Source organism: Coenobita brevimanus, chromosome 95 (genome assembly GCF_032717465.1).
Source record: "Coenobita brevimanus isolate Jiangsu-jjx chromosome 95, ASM3271746v2, whole genome shotgun sequence".
NCBI lineage: Eukaryota > Metazoa > Arthropoda > Malacostraca > Decapoda > Coenobitidae > Coenobita > Coenobita brevimanus.
The window spans coordinates 34,873,884-34,891,810 of record NC_137048.1 but is presented as its reverse complement, the minus strand read 5'-3'; the positions used below and the strand labels follow the sequence as shown (position 1 = coordinate 34,891,810).

Genomic DNA, 17,927 nt, shown 5'->3' with positions numbered 1-17,927 from the left:
TCCGACAGTTGACAATTAGCTTTTATGTACAGAGGGGGAGAGTAGGAGAGGGAGACCAAGGATGAATTGGAGGGAGGTAGTGGTGAAATATTTATATGAGATATGTATGAGTTGAAGGGAGGGCAGCCAAATGGCGGTGGTCAGGGCGACGTGGAGCTTATTTGTTTGTGGCCACCTCTTATTGATTAAGGCTCCTGACAATAGACATATAGGTAGCTAACTCAGAAAGTAAAAATAAAAGAGAGTGCTTTCTCCTGCATGTAGACACTACCTTGCTAAAGCAAGTAAATGCAATGTTAAAGAGAGAGAGAGAGAGAGAGAAAAGAGAGCAATCTAGTACTATGTAAACGTTTAACTCAGTTTTACTTTGTTCCAGCTGCTACAGTGGTGTGCAGGGAGCTTCGGGGAACCTCTCATTTCTGGTAACAACCCTTCATCCACCTCTGGGGAGATCCTGAGTGCCAAGGATCGGATCCCCAACTCATTCTGACCCTACAGGCAAGACTTCACTCATCTCCTGTAGGTGGATCCTGAGAGCTAAGGATCACAATTCCTCATAACACAATCATCTGTTCTGGTAAAGACTCTGGGTGCTAAGGGTCTGGAGTGTTAATGATCACATAACACCATCATCTACTATGGTAAAGACTCTGAGTGCTAAGGGTCTCATAATTCATCTACTGTGGCAAAGACTCTGAGTGCTAAGGGTCTTGTCTCACTCATCACCCATCAGTGTGTGTTCAGTGTGTGCCCATCTCACAGATCACAGACTTCCTGAGTGCCAAGGAACAGATGTGATTTTGTGTTTTCTTACAGTGTAATGTTGATTTTGCAGATCTGCCTTGTAGAATGCGATAATTTGTGTCTTGCATCTTGGTAAGTCAGCCAGTGACACATACATATATCATTTATCCTAGTGATTACGTAATACTGTAGTTATAAGTTTTGATGTGTGGCTAAAGTAAAACAAAACTATGGCTTTTTTGGCTAAAATTTGTTCCACGGTACCTGAGTCGGAGAGGGAGGAAGCACGTGAATACCTTGAATCGACAAGAAGAGTGGAAGAAGAACGACTCAAACGTGTGGCCTCAGGCAGAGCAGAAGATGTGGCCTCAGTCAGAGCTGAAAATGTGGCCTCAGCCAGAGCTGAAAATGTGGCCTCAGCTAGAGCTGAAAGAGACTCTATCTCTATAGCGCTAGCTATGTTTATGATGAATAAGTGGTCCCCAAGAATGCGTCGAAGAGTAGAACACCTAATACTCAAAAAAGCCATTCAGGAAAATTATTTGAAAAATACTGAAGTCAAATATGTGTTTGTGTTTGATCTGAAAGATGATGAAATTAAGCAGAAAGACTGGCTTGTCGATGATCAAGATGAATTTGTAGTGAGTTTGGTGTGGGACAAGTTTAACATGAAGGAACATTTCAGGGAAGTTCACGAGCATCGCACATGGGTGAAGCGCAGTTATGACAGACTAAAACATGAGATGACATCCCTCAATGCAGATATTATTGAGCGCCACGACCTATCAAAGTTTTCCTTCAGTCAGGCAGTTGGCTACACACTTAGGTTCGTCCACAACATTCATCATGATATTTGGAGGAGGGCATGTGACCTTCACTTGCACAACGAACCACATCATCCACAGATGTGGTCTCAATACTATACCTCAAAGCAGAAACAGGACAAACTAAAGACGTGGATAATGGAGGCATGTGACTTTTCCAGAGACAGTGAAGGGCCATACGGTTTAAACCTGGCTGGCATCGACTTCTCTTCTGAGGATCTGGCGAAGGCATTCCTGTTGGAGAGCTTCACAGACATGATAGCTGTTGAATGGGAGAGGAGTAAGGGGCGGAGACTGGACATTTCCACAGCTGAACTGGTCTACATGGAGGACAAGTTCTTGAGTCGGTATTCTTTAACACAACGCCGGTTTATAAAAGACTTAATGACCAGTGTAATAGGCACTGATGTGAAACAAGGTGATGTTCAGTTGTCAGAAAGAGAGAAGATTTTAATATCAATTGTTCCCCACAGAGAAAGAGCACGTTTTATTAACCAGTTGATACAGCAGAAGGAGAATAAGCTTAGCCAGTTGAAGAATGAACAAGGCTCTGCTGGCAAAAGTACTGATGATCTCCAAAGGCTTGCCGGTGATGAGATATTTTTGACAACACTGGCAGTGGTGGTAATGGAGCTCTGGGATAAAGGATTAAGGGACACAATAGAGGAACTGGTGTTGCAGAGAGCTACTGCAGAAGGGTACATCAAAGATTGTCACCGACAGTGGATCTTTGTTTTGGATGATAAGGATAAATATGGCAGAGTACAAGACACCAGTGGACTGCAGTCTGGAAGCATCTCTGTCTCCAACACTGACCTGGTAAGGATAATATGGGAAGACTTTAACATGCGGGAACACTTTAAACAAGTGAGAGATCATCGTCAGTGGGTCATGCACGGTTATCATCGTCTGTCTAAATATACACCTGACTTGCCTGAAGAAGTAATTGAACGGCATGACTTATCCAAGTTTGCATTTTCACAGGCCATTGGTTACACTTTGAAGTGGGTTCACAACATCAGTCATCATATTTGGCGCAGAGCATGTGATTTGCATCTTCACAGGGAGCCACATCACCCTCAGATGTGGTCTAGGGCTCACGACGCGTCTTACAAACATGAGTGTCTGGAATCGTGGCTCTGTGTGGAAGCTGGTGGGGTCAGATATGGGCTCCAAGTGTCCACTCTGAACTTGGCATCAGATAACATGGCAAAAGTGTTTCTGCTTGAGAGTTTAATTGACATGGTGGGAATAGAATGGGAGAGGAGGATGGGAGGTAAATCTGATGCAACAAACAGTGAGCTCCTTCACATGGATCACAAGTATCTAGAGAGATACTCCAGCAGTGACCGGATGACCATTATTCAGCTTATGGAGCTGATACAGAAAGACGAACCTGAATCAGAAGTGGAGTGAGCAATAAAACTGTTCAACATTCTGACTGGCCTAAGAATCGAACATACGATTTTCCAGTTGCAAGCTGGATATACCACGGGCTCCCTCTCGATATTTAGGCCGTGTTGCTTTAACTTTTTTGGCTAATATGTTCTAGTGGTTCTGCGTGGAGGGGTGACAAGGAGGTCATCACAGCATGGGATGTGGGCTAAACTCTTGCTGCTGGAGGTGATACTCGATCTAGCTCGACACCCAGGGTTACACAGGCTTATACTTACCTGCGTTCAAATTACAGTATTTCAAAGCTTTATTGACAGAATTATTGACTAACATCCTCATCGACCACTTTTGTGGTATGTAAGTTACATTATGTACTAACAAAAGTGATACGAAGTATCAGTGTTATCAGTGTGGCCAAACAGTTAAAATCTTAGCCCTGAAATAAATAGTTTTATCATACAATACTGTTCTAGAAGTGAGAATAATCTTCGGCAAAATGCATGGCATTTTAAGTGTAGAATGGAAAACAAAATATAAAAACTGACTGAAATATAAGTCATAACAGAATATGAATAGATATGATTTGCGGGATATTTATATGATATATGCAGCTGTATAGGCCATTATATTCATGACTGTGGCAGTGGTAAAACACTAAACTTGAATTTATAGCTGTCAGTAGAATACAGAGGTTAGAGGATTATTATTATTATTATTATTATTATTTTTATTATTATTAGTATCACCATCCACTCACTCGACGCAGTGCTGCTCTCGAGTGACTGCCCTTTCCTCTTTCCTCTCTTCCTTTCTTTGTTCTTTCCTTCCTCTTCTGTCTTTTTTCCGTCTTTTTTTCCTGTTCTTTCTGTCAAAGGGTGACTCAACACTGAGTGACAAGCCAAATGTTTCTTGTACACCATGGAACCATTTACTACGCTGGATGGTAACCATATAACCAAATTATGGCGCCTGGTGGTTCTGTGAGTAATTAAAGTGCGCCAACCGGATTGAGCTGGTGTAGGTTTATATCCAAAGGGTGGCTGGATTTTATTGCTCACGTAGCCCAGTGTCACTCAGAGATGAAAGAGGCTGGTCATACTAATCGTAAATGTCGGGACAACCTAGCCCCGGGCTCTTACGCTCCTCACGGGGCAACACAGGATTAGATGATGATGATGATTACTACTACTATTACTACTACCACCACTACTACTGATGATCCTGTCTGATATCCAATAATAGCTCCTCAGTCTCTGCATTTGCACATCTGACTTAAATCATAATAATATCCATAAATCTTGCAATATTTTTACTTACACACGCAGGATGGCCCATTAATAGCATCCCACTAAAATTTCACGTGGCAGTACCTTGTGTTGTGGAGACGGCTCAGTCGGCTAGTGTGGGCGTGGTTGTGGCATCTGGAAAAGACAATGATTAAATGATGCAGGATATATACTGTCAAAGCCTACTAAGCCATCCCCTCCACACACGAGTAGTCGCCCGTCGGAGTGTCAAGCGCAGCGCTATGACCAACCATTATTATTAATATGATTATTAGTATTAGTATTTAGATATAACCTTTTTCGGGAGGGAGATTCCTTAACCGATGAGAATAGGCACGATTTTATTACGTGATAAATTCAAAGTCTTTTGTGGATGTCTCAGAATAAGAGTTTTCGGATCGGTATACAATAAGACCTAAACACCAATTAATTTCATGTTTATTTTTATGTATTTTATTTAAGAAACACACCCTATAAATCTTCATCCTCCTTCTTAGTTTTTTAAATCCTCAGCATTGTTACTGTCTCTGATTTGGTGAGTGTGTGACAAAACGACCCACCACCTTTTGTATCCTATATGAATGTTGTATACTTTTGCATTAAACATTTCAGTCAGTCTTATATCATATCATTACTGTACTCCCCAAGCCATACGAGCTAGACCTGATCTGTGCACTCTTATCAGCAGATTAGATAACTTCAATAACTGAGTTTAGGTATGGCTATTCTAGGGAGCTATACCGGTACCACAAACTCAACAGTCACTTCATTGCATTTTTTTTTTTTTTTTTTTTTTTAGGGAGAAGGGACCACTGGCTAAGAAGGAAAGAAGGAATAATAAACAATTAGCACCAAGCCAGAAAATAGCTAGATGGCACTAAGGTAGAAGCCAGCAGAGTCTGTTGAAATTCGGCGTTGAGAAATACGTTGTTGACGGAGTCGATATACAGACTAATTCGATGTTGGCAGAGTCGTCACTGACAGATCCAGCCGTTGCAGTCAAAGTATGTGGGATATCCTGTGTAGAGGGCAGTGGGATCCCCAATCTGCACCACCCCCTCCCTCTTAGTCGCCTCACACAACACATAGAGAATACCAGGGTAGTATTCTATTTCCCCTGTACCCAGCGGATCCCCCTACCTCAGGTAGAGGCCCAAAGACTAGAGGCCCAAAATAAATGTTCCCTCAGAGAGAGAGAGAGAGAGAGAATACAAAGGTTCTACATCCTTTCCATAGTACTTCTTGGTGGCTAGCCCCATGCTCTAGTGCTAAACTGTTGTTACACATGAGCAATCAGGAGGGAAAGGTGGCAATTTTAGTCCAAGTTAAAGAGATTGCAATTAGCTTTCATTACGATCACATACCTTTTTTTTTTTAATTGGTATATCTTACGACCAGCGATTACATTCAGATCAGCAAAGCCTCTCAGGGCAGGGACTAATGAAAGCCATATCTAATCTAATCCCGTCAGTTCGAAGTCTGGCGTAATTACCCCCACAGCCCAGAAACTTCATGTGGCACCGAGATGCTTACACTGGAATATATCGTCTTGAGACAAAAAGAATAATTTACAAGGTAGATGTCATCACAATGAAGAGGACAATAATCAGAGGTAGGCTAACGAGAATATTCATTCATTCATTCATTGCCAGACGCCATGTATCCCGAACGGGATGGCCAAGGGCTTAGAGTTAATTATTTTACAGGGAGGGGCACTAATCCTCCACCAACCCCACTTGACACGTAGGGATGCCAACAGCATCTGGTGTTCCCAGGCGGTCGCCCATCCAAGTACTAACCAGACCAAACGTTGCTTGGATGAGCGACCGCCTGGGAACACCAGATGCTGTTGGCATCCCTACGTGTCAAGTGGGGTAACGAGAATATGCTTTATAAAATGCTGGTTTATCTTTAAGATCGCTTCCCATAACAATATTTTTAGTACTCGTAATAGTAGTAGCAGGCTAGCAGTAGTGGTAGTAGAAGATGAAGCTGTAATCCTAGATTCAGCTGAATGTGAACCCAGTAGACTACAGGCTGAAGTTACCTCCCTCTTGCGGCTTACTATCCCCCTTTCAGGGGATAGGGAGGGGGTTTAGGGCTGTTTCCATAACCAGGCAGCGGAGGTACTTGTACATACTAAGACATACATACATAAACATGTATATACACCTAGTATACTGTATACATAGGTTGATGAGTGTGTGTGTGTTCCATCGTATATGCAATGATAATGATAGTTCTTTCGACAAAATGTACACAAATAAGTTTCCGTCGGTCTGCAATCTATCTATCTATCTATCTATCTATATATATATATATATATATATATATATATATATATATATATATATATATATATATATATTTGTTTTGGAAGTGTTTCGTTTATGTTTACCCCAGAATTATATTTTTCCTATAGCTATAATAGTTTATAACTCCTGCAGTCGAGTATTGACCCCTGCATCCCGGAACACTACTGGTTTTGCGCCAGCAGTTGGAAAATGAGGGCGTAAATGGTAAGGGAAGCATCCAGATTTGTCTCGAGACTACGCAATCGTCGGCATGCATATGTCCCTGTTTCAGTCCTGGTGCAATCTGACTTACGGGTCTTCAGTGGTAAGTATGCATAATTTCAGTGAGGATATAGCTTCTGGGAAATCTAGAGAACACGTGGCAACAATGGAAAACCCTTAAGGAATCCTGGAATATGTGGTAACTATGGAAAATACATAACAGCCATAAAGCACACACGGCAGAAACGATAAAAGCCAGACTACTACAGGAAATACGTGGCACAACGTAACACACGTGTCACACAAAAAATAAACGCGGCACAACGATATATACGTTTCACTTACAGAATACACGTGGCACAACGGAAAATACATGTCACCTACAGAATACACGTGTCATTTTCAGTATACACGTATCACCTACAGAATGCACGTGGCACAACAGAATACACGTGTCACAATGGAACACACGTATCACCTACAGAACAGACATGGCACAACACCACGGCGAGGCGCAGTCTGCCGCTGGGAAACTGTTATGCTGGTGTTTTTAAGGCGACTTCTCGTCCTAAAAACACTAGCGACTGAAGCGGTGTCCTCTTTCTAGACCGGAAGTAAAGCACCAACAAAGGAACAGGACATAAAAACCAGGCAGTACACCTTAACATATCTATTACCTTAATTCTAACCGTTACAATACAACACAGAGTGATATTTGAGATACAGGGGAACAGAGCACAGAGTTAACATTCAGCACCACAAAATATAGTTACACTCAGTACACACTACAATATTCATACGGGGATATCTTGAATTATATATGGTATTGTCTATGTGTCACTCTTAGGCAGGATATACACTGAACTGATCACAAAGGGGATAAACAAGATTGGGAGTCTGTAGGGGAAATATTACTATAAATAACATATGGTGCGGATAGCGACACTTGACACAGTCACCTGGTCACGGCGACTCACACTCAGGCTTTTGACCGGCCCGGGCACCCTAGCCTTATGTGTTCGCAGAAAGTTCTTTTATTGGGGGGACTTGGATAATTACTCTAAGGTTCATTTTCTGTCCTGCTGACACTGAGTTCTTTTGGACTATTGGTAACTGCACTGTTCTTCACTTAGTCACTGTTCACTGTTCTTTTCCCCAATTTGTTCTCGACACAAGGGGAGTCACTATTTACCTGTATCTTCTGGGTAGTGTTCACTCCGTGACAAGGGCGTGAGGGTAGAGCCCTAGGGGGACCCGGCCTGCAGAGGGCAAGGGATTGCCCGCAAGGGAGTCACTGCCCGGGTCACGCTCGTCGGTGGAGTGCAGGGAGGCCCTCCCGTCCGGGGGCCTCGACCTGAGAGGTAGCTCTCGAGTTGGGGCCTCGTCAGTGTGGTGCAGGGAGGCCCTCCTGTCTGGGGGCCTCGACCTGAGAGTTGGCCCTCGGGACTGGGGCCAAACAGCCTGAGCAGTCGGGCCTGTCGTCTCTGGCTCCGTGGAGTGAGGGAGCCGGGATCGCCTTCGTCGGGAGCCGGTGGGTCTGGCCTGGGTGTCCTGGAACTGCGGGCGCCTAGGGGGAGAGGCGCCGACAGGGCGGGGCTGCGGCAGCTTCTCCTTCGGGACTCGGGCAGGAACAAGGATCTCCCAGGCGTGGGAGGCAGGTCCGATATCAGGCCTTGCCACCACTCTAGTGTCACCTCCGGGGCTATATTCCCGGGTGGTGACGAAGGGCTCCCACAGGGGGAAGAGGCTGGAGAAGGACTCACGTCACTCGTGTCCTCTCTGGTACGTCCTGAGGCCAGAGCCTTGGGTCGCCTTATCCTGGTACGTACGTTGGCTGTGGCCGTGAGCTTACCCGGCGTACAAGGAGCAACTGAAGGGCATACAAGGCCGCTCCTTCCCCGCCACGTATAGAGACCGTCGGCGCGGTGTTGCTCCCGTAGCAGGGGACAAGCCGGAGTGAGGGGCACAGAGGCCACACTCTCTCCAGTAAGTACTGAGGCTACCTTCAGGGGCTTCTCTACCCTGGTACGTGCCCCAGCCGGAGCCGGATGCCTACCCGTCTTACAGAGAGCAACTGAAGGGCGTAAGGCCGCTCCTTCCCCGCCACGTATAGAGACCGTCGGCGCGGTGTTGCTCCCGTAGTAGGGAAAAGCTACACGTATGATAGCAGGGGCTCTTTACCCAGGTACGTACTCTGGCCGTAGCCGGGAGCTGATCTTTCTGACCAGAAGCAACTGAAGGGGGTACAAGGCCGCTCCTTCCCCGCCACGTAGAGAGACCGTCGGCGCGGTGTTGCTCCTGTAGGGGAGAACAGCAGGAGAGGGATGCACTGGGGCAACTCTCTCTCTGGGGTGTACTAAGGCCGGAGCCTTGGGTCGCCTTACCCTCGCACACTTCGTTAGGCCATAGCCTTGGGCCTCCTGCCCTAGAGGGTGTAACAATTGCCGTTAATACGGTGTTACCTGGGACTGAACTAGCCTTGTTCAGTCCCACCCCTTTTCTGACGATGGTTGTCCCGCCCGCAAGGTAGTTGCCTTTCCCTGGTCACCTGGTGTTGGGGCAGTTGCGGGGAACAGGGGCTCAGGACAGTAGTGTCCTGGTGACCCTCTTGATCGGGGTCACTAACCCCACCGTTGCATCCTCCTGGGGTGGTGGTGTGGTAGCGGCCCGGTGGTGGGGTGGGGGGTGGCGGGGTGGGTGGTCCGGCGGCGGGCATTTTAGAAACATTGTTTCACTGCACGATATGGCTGTGCAGGGCTGGTTGTTTGCTTGCGGTTGATGGGTATGACCGGTCAGACAGACTGGGGTAAGTCTACAGCAGCAACAGCATATCTCAGACTTTTTTTTTTTTTTTTCACTTAACTGAGGAGAGAGGGAAACTGAGTATGTAAGTTAGAGGGATATGGAAGGAAAGGATTAGGTTCACCCACGGGGACGTACAACATCCAGTACAATGGTGTCACATCCTGGATCTTGTAGTCACATTTACGAGTAGGCGAGGAGAGGCTCTTCTGGAAATACTGCCCATGATTATATGTATCGTCCAAAATATGTATCGACCAAACGCACACGTATCGGCCAAATATACTGTATACGTATCGTCAAAAATACATATCGTCCAGAAATACGTACCGTCAATAATACGTACTGGCCAAATATAGGCATCGTCCATTTAAACGTACACCTGCAAAAAACAAGCATTGTCCGGTATTACGTCTATCTATCTACCTATCTATCTATTGCCAGACACCACAATCGCGCAAAGGGTGGCCATTTGACACTGAGTTAGTTGTTTTACAGGGAGGGGTATCGGTCAAAAATACGCATTGTCCAGAGATACAATCGCCAACAATCCGTAATGTCCAATGATACGTATCGGCTAAAAATACGCATCGTCAATACATACCGTCCAAAAATACGTATCGTCAAAAATATATTTCGTCTAGAAATGAGCAGCAGCCGAAATACGCGACTGCCAACTATACGCTTCGGTCGAAATACGTTAAAGTCTAAACGGATGACAATGAGTGCGTGACAGTATAACGTGAACGAGAAAATGAGTCAGTGAGACTATAAGTAATACAGTGAGTGAGCTTAATTATATATAGAAGAAAGTGTGAGTGAGAGACTGATTGTGAAAGGGTTAGAAATTAAGAGAGTGAGTGAGACCGTGTGAGTGATTTTGATTACAATAGTAGGCGAGAGCAAGCGACGGAATGAGTAGCCGAGAGTGTGTGTGTGTGTGTGTGTGTGTGTGTGTGACGTGGGGAGGGGTAGGCTATATATCATGGGTAGAGCTGACCCAGAGGGCAAGGAAGGCAGCGGGCCCTAAAAGATGAATGGTCATCGCTACAGCTCTTTCACCGTAACTGGGTCCAGATTTCCATGCATTTTGAGGTTCTTACACTCTTTCCATAACACTTCTTCGTGACTGGCATTATCTAGCGTTAATCTACACTTATACCTCAGCATTAGAGATGGAGAGATGGCAATTTTAGGCCCAGCTGAAATATGAAGAGCACAGTTGACCCCATAGCTCCAGGGTTTGAATCGTGGTGGGGACAGCTGGCCCCATCCCACTCAGGTATCCATCATCTTAGTTCGCCCAAGTAGTTATTAAGTATCTCATTCAATAGTTTTTTTTTTTTTCCTGGCTATCCGGACTCTACGTCACCCCACCTTGGTATGGGAAGGGAGGTCTGCATGATGATGATGATGATGATGATGGTAAGCTGGAACAATAGAGTAACACTAGAATACGATGCTAATCACGATCAGTGTTATGGAAAGGACGTAGGGCCGCAGAGTACTTTTTAAAAATGTCACTGAACCTCGTGAAATAAACTGAAAAAAGACGAATATTTGGTTTGTGAACGAATATATTACGTTGGTTGCATGAAATCCCCACAGGCCCTCAGCTGCCCGATGCAGGTGCGGGGGGAAGGAGGGTTCCGACAGCTTCCATCCTGTTTTCAGTGACTGAGTCAATGAAATCCGAAGTGCCAGACTGCAAAGATTATATGGTACTATGTTATGGTCTGAAGGTAAGCTAGGGAGTAAGGACGATAAGGCAGAAAATAATTAACAACTAAATGGGGGATTTTTGGTTCAATGAGGGATATGAAGGTCTCGGCACTGAAATGGTTTGGGCACGGAAGTGGTCTTGGCATTGAAATGGTCTTGGCGTAGAAGCGGCTTAGCAATAAAGTGGTTTGACGATGAAGAACTGATTGAAAGGGCTGACCCAGGACAGAAGGAAGGATCAACGTCAATGGGAGGCCCTTAAACTTCCATGTCTTGAAACCAAATGTCTAACCTGAGAGGAGTAAAAGGGAAAGAAAGGCCGGAAGAAACACGGAAATATCAAGGAAGTAGGACAGAAGAGAAGGACGTCAGTATGGAGAGGAAGATCGGGGACAAAAGGCCCCTTTTAGTCGTCTCTTACGACAAGCAGGGATAGCCTACTGGGGAAGTACAGTATTCTTGCACCCCCTCCCCCCTCTCCAGGGGATCCTGTTTGCTGTGAACCTTGCAGGATATGGGCACAGGCGGTGGAAATATACAAATCTTCATAAACTGCTTGAAATTATAGGAATGTATTCGTTATATGTGACCACTGATCCATTTTCTTTTACCTTTCCATCTGACTTCCGCTTTACATTTTTATATTTGTATGTGACCACTAATCCGTTTTATCTTAAGGCGCGTTTTTGTGAGGCCCAGGCTTGAGCCTGGCTCGAGCCAGACTTAAGCCAAACGTCCATTCCCGTTTGTGCGGTGCCCAGGCTCAAGCCGGACTCGAGCCGCGCTTGAGCCAGACTCAAGCCAAGTCGATCCACCCCTGGAGCTGGCTTGAGGTAGCTCGAGCCCGGGAGTGGGAAGTCATATGTAAACAAAGATGGCGTCTTCCATTGTGTTGTAAGTACTGTTCTCACTTTTTTTTCAATGTGCCACGAGTATGTGGCTTGCACCGATTGATTTTGATATACAGATATGCTAGAATTTACAGTTGATGCACGTGAGAGAAGAACATGTGTAGCTAGAGTGAATTGGACAGCTCGTTTGTGGTACAGATCAGATCAGATGGTGTTCACTCAGTATTGCTTTTGAATCAGCACAGGGCTGTTCGTTGTCTATTTTTTTTTTTTTTTATTAATGTTTTAAAATACTTTTTCTAGTGTTCCATACTTCACAGAGGTATTTCTTGTAGTGGTAGAATTTTTTATCTGCATCTTTTGCATATGTTAATAACAGTATGTTCTCTAAATTGCCTTCTTCTACCTCATATTTACTTCTTATATCTTTTAATGCATTACAATTTTTAAAGAAATGTTCAAGAGTTTCTTCTTGTTTTGCTACATAATTCACAATACGTATTTCCACCAATATACCTTGCTTTCCAGTTTAATTTTAAAGTGTTCAAGCAACATCTGTACAGCAGTATAGAACCCTGTGTGTTTTCATAAAGTTTTTCTTAATGTCTAATTTTTTCTCTTTATAAAATATAATTGAGGATTTGTTTGTCAGTTCTTCTCTCCAACATTTTCTTTTTTTTTCGTATTCATTTACCTTCTTCTTTATTTCATCCTTTTTTAAATTGTCCAGTTGGTTAGTATTTCTTATGCTGATTTCCTTCATATATTCCTGAATATTTTTAATCCATGCATCTTTTTTTTTTTTCTTTCATACAGTTCTAAGAACACTTTTAATGCTAATGAATTATTTTCTTGCAGAAGAAAGCATATAATGAGTGGATGAGGAACAGGGGCGTCGATGAAGCTGAGAGAAGGACGAGAGAGTTATATGTAGAGAGGAGGAGAGAGGTGAGAAGATTAGTATAAGAGAGTAAGAAGAGAGTGGATGAGGAATTTGGAAGGAATTTGAGTGCAAAGTGGAGGGAATGTAAGAAAATGTTCTGGAAAGAGGTAAAGAAAGCTACACAGGGTGCCAACAAAGTTAGTTGGGGTGTGAAAGATAAAAATGGTAGATTACTAGCGGAGAAGGGAGATAAAGTGAACAGATGGAGAGAACACTTTAATGAACAGGTGGAGTCCCTCCACAGAACACTGGTCTGTACTGCTCCTGTACAAAATAAAGGAGAAGAGTAAAGGTTTCCTTGGTGACTCGCATACTTCTGAAGAAATCAAGATCTTTTTGATCCAGGTGATCACTGAAGCCTTTCTGCTTTCCATGTGATTCTCTGCACCAACCCAAAGGAACATAATGTAATTATAAAGTATGGTTTTGCTAATATTAATATATATATATTTTTTTTTTTGAGGGGGTGGGGGGACACATTGACCTAACAGCAAAGTAGCTCACTGAAGGGAACGCCTGAATGGAAATGAGGGTCAATTTTTAGTTTCACACAACCACTGATCTTTGCATCAAATCTGAGTGTTTCCAATGGTTTTTGGTGTGATTCATTTGATTTTGCCCTTCAAATCTATTGCCAATCAGTGGTTTCAAAGGAATGAATATTTTTGCAATCACCTTAGAATCCACTATTTCTTTTTAGAAATAAAGGTCTATATGCTTTTTGAGATGAGGACTCCAGACTACTGATGCATATTCCAGGGTTGGTCTGATGAATGATGTTATTATCTTTCTTAGCATGTCTTGATTTATGTATATGAATGCTATTCTCATATTTGCAAGCAGTGTATACATGTTCCTTACCTTCTCACTGATGTGGTCAGCCAGAGATAGTCTGTTATTGATAATCACACCTAGGTCCTTCTCTCTTTCTGATGTGTGTAGGGTTTTATTTCCTAACTTATAATCCCAATCAGGTCTTTTTCCACTTTTACTAAACTTGATTACATGACACTTGTCCACATTGAATTCCATTTGCCATGTATTACTCCATTTATGAAGTTTATTTAATTCTTCTTATAGCTCTTTACAAGAGTCTGTGTTAGTAATTCTCCTTTGTATTTTTGCATCATCTGCAAACATATTTAGATAGCTTTCATTTCCAGTTTTATTCTCTGTATCATTTATATACACTAAAAACATGATTGGTGCCAGCACTGAGCCCTGTGGAACTCCACTAGTCACTTCTCTTCCATGATGAGTAATTTCCCCTTAGTACTGTTCTCATTTCTCTTTTTATGAGATAATCTTGCATCCAAAAATACAGTTTGCCTCGAATTCCTCCTTGATGGTACAGTGTCCATAAAAGTCTTTGGTGTGGTACTGTGTCAAATGCTTTCATGAAATCTAAATAGATACTGTCCACTCATCCTTCTCTTTCCTGTAATGTGTCTGTTACTCTGTCATAGTAGCTCAACAGATTAGTAACACATGATTTTCCTTTTCTGAAACCAAACTGTCTTTCTGTTATGATATGTTCTTCTAGATGATTTACCCAAGCTTTTCTTATAAGCTTTTCTAATACCCTGCTTACAACACTGGTTAGTGATACTGGTCAGTGGTTGAGTGGATTTTGTCTATTCCCTTTCTTGAATAAGGGAACAATGTTTGCTTTCTTCCAAATATCAAATATCAGTAATGGATTGTATTTTATTTTTTACTTTGTGTGTGTGTGTGTGTGTGTGTGTGTGTGTGTGTGTGTGTGTGTGTGTGTGTGTGTGTCTAATGAGAGAGGAGGGGGAGGGAAGGGGGGGGATGGAGGGGAGAGAGGAGGTAAGGGGGGATGGAGGAAAAGTGTTTCTCAAGGAGGAGGAAGAGGGAAGGAAGATTGATGACAAGAGATGGAGAGAGAAGGAGGAGAGAGGAAGGAAAGAAAAAAAGAAAAAAGAAGGAGAGAGAGAGGTGGAGGAAAGATGGGGGGGGGAACTAGTGGGGGTGGAGGGAAGGGAAGATGTAAGGAGGGAGAGGGACAGGAGGAAGAGTGCTTTTCAGGGAGGAGGAAGAGGGGAAGGAAGAAGAAAGACAAAGGAGAGAGAGAGAGAGTGTGTTGGAGGAAAGAGGGGGGGGAGAACTAGTGGGGGTGGAGGGAAGGGAGGATGTCAGGAGGGAGGAGAATTGGAGGAAGAGTGCTTTTCAGGGAGGAGGAAGAGGTTGAAGGAAAAAGGAAGACAAGGAGAAGGAAGGAGAGAGAGAGAGAGAGAGAGAGAGAGAGAGAGAGAGGTGGAGGAAAGAGGGGCTGTGAAGGGAGGGAGGAGGTGGTGGAGGGGGGGAGGAAACTAGTGGGGGGGGGAGGGAGGGAGGGAAGGAATGCGGGGGTAGGTGGAATGTGCCGGCTTTTGGTCAGTCAGGCTCCAGCATTTACAGGGGAAGGGTCTGCAATTTTGGTAAGATATTTTTCCTTTCTGTTTCCAATAAGTATTTTTTCTCCAGTAATTACCTTTCTCTCGCCATTAATTGCTTCTGTGGTGATATTGATTTTAATTTGTATTGTAAACAGGCTTGAGTGTTTCTAAAGCCTACTCAGATGATTGAAAGGGTAAGAAAGTAACATAACAGAGCTGGGTGTGAACTCTGGGGTGGGGTGTATGTATGTGGAGCTTGGGTTTTGTGTATTTTATTTGTGTGTGTGTGTGTGTGTAGATTTTGGGTGTGTATGTATGTGTGTAGATTGGAGTGTTTGTGTGGAGTTTGGATTGTGTGTGTGTGGATTTGGGTGTGTGTGTAGGGTTTGGGTGTGTGTGTAGATTGGGGGTGTATGTGGAGATTTTGTGTGTGTGTGTGTGTGTGTGTGTGTGTGGATTTAGGGGTGACTGTGTGGAGTTTGGGGTGTCTGTGTGTGTGGAATTGTGGTTTTGTTTGTGTATGGATATTTTGATTTTTTATTGAGATTTTCTTGTGATGGCTTATAAGGAATATTCTTTTTCAGGGGTGTGAGTTGGGGAGAAGGCAGCCTGATAGTGAAGAAGAAGAAAAAAGACCTGGATGTTCAGTAATTGGCCATGTAGCTGTAGAGAGACTGCTACCACAACCACAACTACACCTACCACAACCACAACCTTCTTTGGGGGACATTTAATTGGATACTTACTAGGTGAATATGCCAGAACCTTCTGTTTTATCTATCTATCGCCAGATGCCTCGATCCCGTTTGGGGTGGCCACAAACAAATAACCTCCATGTTGCCCTGTCCCCCACCATTTCACTGCCCTGATCCCAACTCACAGCCCCCTCTCTCATATACCTCTCCATCTCATCCTCGGCCTCCCCCTCCCTCTTCCCCCCTCCACCTCACACTCTCTTCGTTAGTCTCTCACCCTCCATCCTCTCCACATGGCCAAACCACCTCAGTGTGTTCCTCATAACGCTTCCTATCACATCCACACCACAACGTTCCTTTATATCCTCATTCGTCAGCCTCTCTCTCCATGTGACTCCATAGGCTCCTCTTAAATAACTCATTTCCACTGCTCTCACTCTTGACTTGTGTCCTTCCAACAACGTCCAAGCATCACTTCCATACGTTAGAGTTGGTATCACAATACTGTCATGTAGTAACTTTTTCACTTGCATGCTCATTTCCCTGTTTCTTATCACTGCTTTCAAAGAACCAGCAACCTTTCTTCCCTGCTGTACCCTTTCAAGCACTTCACCCTCCAAACCTCCATCCTTACTCATCACACTACCCAAGTACTTAAACGTACTCACATTTTCCAATTCCTCACCATCCAACCTCGCTGTACATTCACTGACTTCACCTCTCTCAAAGACCATCACTTTACTCTTCCCTACATTCACCTTTAGATTCAGTTTCTTACACACACTCCCAAACTCATCCACCAAGCCTTGCAGCTCCCCTTCGTCTTCACTTAACAACACAGTATCATCTGCAAACAACAGTACAGGGAGTTTCCAAACACTATCCTCTCTCACCAGGGCCACTCCAACATCCACTACCCTACCTTGTATCTCTTTTATTACCCCATCCATGTACAGATTGAACAACCATGGAGACATGACACATCCCTGTTTCAACCCAACCTTCAAAGAGAAAAATTCACTTAGTTCACCATCCACATGCACCGCAGCCTTAGGACAATCATACATACTCTTCACAGCATTCAACAACTTCCCATCTACTCTGTATATTCTTAATACGGTACTTTCCACAATCCTTGTCTATCCACCCTGTCATAAGCTTTCTCCAAATCCATGAAAGCTGCATACAACTTCTTTCCCTTCTCTAGAAACTTTTCCACTAAAGATCTAAGAATGAATATCTGATCTACACAACCTCTTCCCTTCCTGAAGCCTCTCTGTTTTTCTCCAACTAATTCCTCTGTTCTTTCTCTAACTCTGTCAATAAGTATCTTACCATACACTTTTCCTATTATATTAAGAAGACAAATGCCCCTATGATTACCACACACTACTTTTTTCCCTTTTCCTTTGTACAAGGGAATAATTATACCTGACTTCCAATCCTCCGAGACTCTACCTTCCTCTCAGGCCAATCTGCACATCTTCCACATCCGTTCTACCACTATCTCCCCCATGCTTCAGCATTTCACCACACACCCCATCAATTCCTGGGGCTTTCCCCAATTTAACTTTCTTCATTGCTTCCACAACTTCTGTCCTACTGATTTCTTCCTGTCTTCTCACCCTCCTTCTCCCAGCCATTCCCCAGCCACTTATTCTCATTACTTCCATCCTCTATGTTCAGCAGTTCCTTAAAGTGTTCTCTCTATCTGCTCACTTTTCTCCCTTCTCCACTAGTAATCTACCAT

At 43.9% G+C, this 17,927-nt stretch overlaps 1 long non-coding RNA gene across 1 annotated transcript; it reads left to right on the top strand.

Moving 5' to 3' along the window:
• The first annotated feature begins 392 nt into the window (after positions 1–392).
• On the top strand, positions 393–16,175 carry LOC145413194 (uncharacterized). The gene is made up of 3 exons (XR_013899695.1): positions 393–519; positions 12,999–13,088; positions 16,067–16,175. It is a non-coding gene; the product is annotated as an uncharacterized LOC145413194 (long non-coding RNA).
• The last annotated feature ends 1,752 nt before the right edge of the window (positions 16,176–17,927 follow it).